This window comes from Chiloscyllium punctatum, chromosome 3 (genome assembly GCF_047496795.1).
Source record: "Chiloscyllium punctatum isolate Juve2018m chromosome 3, sChiPun1.3, whole genome shotgun sequence".
Classification (NCBI taxonomy): Eukaryota; Metazoa; Chordata; class Chondrichthyes; order Orectolobiformes; family Hemiscylliidae; genus Chiloscyllium; species Chiloscyllium punctatum.
The window spans coordinates 7,552,285-7,555,813 of record NC_092741.1 but is presented as its reverse complement, the minus strand read 5'-3'; positions in this window follow the sequence as shown (position 1 = coordinate 7,555,813).

Below are 3,529 nucleotides of genomic sequence, written 5' to 3'. Positions count from 1 at the left end.
ACTGAATGTGTCTTCCTCTCCAGACGTTCCCAACAGTACCCTTCCACCGACACTCTCATTCGTTTGGCCGAACTGGTCCTCACCCTTAACAATTTCTCCTTTGAATCCTCCCACTTCCTCCAGACCAAAGGGGTAGCCATGGGCACACGTATGGGCCCCAGCTATGCCTGTCTCTTTGTTGGCTATGTAGAGCAGTTGATCTTCCGTAATTACACCGGCACCACTCCCAACCTCTTCCTCCGCTACATTGATGACTGCATTGGCACCACCTTGTGCTCTCGTGAGGAGGTTGAGCAATTCATCAACTTCACCAACACATTCCACCCTGACCTTAAATTTACTTGGACCATCTTTGACACCTCCCTCCCCTTCCTGGACCTCTCCATCTCCATTAATGGCGACCAACTTGATACTGACATTTTTTACAAACCCACCGACTCCCACAGCTACCTGGATTACACCTCTTCCCACCCTACCTCTTGCAAAAATGCCATCCCGTATTCCCAATTCCTCCGCCTCTGCCATATCTGCTCCCAGGAGGACCAGTTCCACCACAGAACACACCAGATGGCCTCCTTCTTTAGAGACCACAATTTCCCTTCCCACGTGGTTAAAGATGCCCTCCAACGCATCTCATCCACATCCCGCACCTCCGCCCTCAGACTCCACCCCTCCAACCGTAACAAGAACAGAACGCCCCTGGTGCTCAACTTCCACCCTACCAACCTTCACATAAACCAAATCATTCGCCGACATTTCCATCACCTCCAAAAAGCCCCCACCACCAGGGATATATTTCCCTCTCCACCCCTTTCCGCCTTCTGCAAAGACCGTTCCCTCCGTGACTACCTGGTCAGGTCCACCCCTCCCCCCCTACAATCCACCCTCCCATCCTGGCACCTTCCCCTGCCACCGCAGGAACTGCAAAACCTGCACCCACACCTCCTCCCACACCTCCATCCAAGGCCCTAAAGGAGCCTTCCACATCCATCAAAGTTTCACCTGCACATCCACTAATATCATTTACTATATCCATTGCTCCCGATGCGATCTCCTCTCCATTGGGGAGACCGGACGCCTCCTAGCAGAGCGCTTTAGGGAACACCTCCGGGACACCCGCACCAATCAACCACACCGCCCTGTGGCCCAACATTTCAACTCCCCCCTCCCACTCTGCCGAGGACATGGAGGTCCTGGGCCTCCTTCACCGCCACTCCCTCACCACCAGACGCCTGGAGGAAGAACGCCTCATCATCCACCTCGGAACACTTCAACCCCAGGGCATCAATGTGGACTTCAACAGTTTCCTCATTTCCCCTTCCCCCCCCCCCCCCTATGTCACCCCAGTTCCAGCCTTACAGCTCAGCATCGCCCTCATGACCTGTCCTGTCCTACCTGCCTATCTTCCTTTCCACCTGTCCCCCTCCATCCAACCCTCTGACCTATCACCTCCACCCCCATTCACCCATTGTACTCTTTGCTATCTCCTCCCCTACAACCCCCCCCCCCCCCCCCCATTTATCTTTCCACCCTGGAGGCCTCCTGCCTCTTTTCCTGATGAAGGGCTTTTGCCCGAAGTATTGGTTTTCCTGCTCCTCGGATGCTGCCTGACCAGCTGAGCTTTTCCAGCACCACTCTGATCTAAACATACATACATCTTTTTCTTCACTAAAACTAAGAATTCGAGTCTTATTTCAAGAAGTTTTATTTTTTCATGAATTCAGTGAGAGGCTGAGACCGTCTCCACTGTCTCACTGCACTCTCTCTTGAGCTGAAAAGTCAGCCTATACTTAAACAATGATACAAACAACTTTGCTTACATTCCGCAGTTTACAATAATTCATGATAAAGATAAGGACAGTGCAGCTCTCTCCTTGTTGCTCAAGGACAGAGAAGTTAACGAGCTCAGGAAGCACCCCCACTAACGAGCCTCTGATATACTCCCTATATTTCATCAAATTATAATTACACAACCTCAGTCTTTATCGCCAGCAGTATTTTCTGAGTAAGCAAGACGCTGAAAATCAAGATACCTTTTACCGTGGTCAAGTATCCCATCATGCAGCAATGTGCCAAGTCCTTAGTACTTCCACATCGGGTTCGGATGGAGCTGGAGGGTCTGGTTTGGATGGTCTTTGGAAGGTTGGTGTGGCCTGTTTTCACACTATAGGGATTTTACGATTTTGTGAAAGGTTGAGGAGGTTACTGATGGAACAGTGTAAAAAAGAATGTAAGTGCAATAAAATTCACCACATCTCCTTTCAGAATGGTTCAATCCGAGGTGCATGAACATAGCTGCAAGGGAATACTGTATTTAATGTGCATCATGACAGGCAGTGCCTGCTGCGCTTTTCCAGCACCACACTTTTCAACTCTGGTCTCCAGCATCTGCAGTCCTCACTTTCTCCTAGTTGGTCTTAACCTACTCTGAATCCCCTTGTAAGGATGCCTTCCTTGAAGAAGCTCTCCTCCTCCCTGTATAAGGATCTCAGTGAGTCCCTCTCTCACTGCACCACCAGGACAGAACCCCACTGGTCCTCACCTACCACCCCACCAACCTCCAGATACATCGTATCATCCGTTGTCATTTCCGCCACCTCCAAACAGACCCCACCACCAGGGCTATATTTCCCTTCCCTCCCCATCAGCGTTCCGGAGAGACCACTCCCTCCGCGACTCTCTCGTCAGGTCCACCCTCCACCAACCAAACATCCACTCCCGGCACCTTCCCCTGCAACCGCAAGAAGTGCAAAATTGCGCCGACACCTCCCCCCTCACCTCCCCCCAAGACCCCAATGGATCCTTCCATATCTGTCACAAATTCACCTGCACCTCCACACGCATCATTTACTGTATCCACTGCACCCGATGTGGTCTCCTCTACATTGGGGAGACAGGCCGCCTACTTGTGGAACATGTCAGAGAACACCTCTGGGACACCAGCACCAACCAACCCAACCGCCCCGTGGCTGAATACTTTAACTCCCCCTCCCACTCCGCCAAGGACATGAAGGTCCTTGGCCTCCTCCATCGCCAGACCATGGCAACATGACGCCTGGAGGAAGAGCGCCTCATCTTCCACCTAAGAACCCTCCAACCACAAGGGATGAATGCAGATTTCTCCAGCTTCCTCATTTCCCCTCCCCCCACCTTGTCACAGTCCCAACCCCTGGATTCAGCACCGCCCTCTTGACCTGCAATCTTCGTCCCGACCTCTCCGCCCCCACCCCCTCTCCAGCCTATCGCCCTCACCTCCTTCCACCTATTGTATTCCCAACACCCTTCCCCCAAATTTCCCCCCTCCCCCCACCTTTTATCTCAGCCCGCTTGGCACACCAGCCTCATTCTTGAAGAAGGGCTTATGCCTGAAACATCGATTCTCCTACTCCTCAGACTGCCTGGCCTGCTGCGCTTTTCCAGCAAACACTTTTCAACCTTTAATGTGCATCATGCCAGCAAAATTGCCCAAAGACAGTGCAGAGGAAATACATGCATTTCTGAACCTGGTTAAAAATCACACAACACGGGG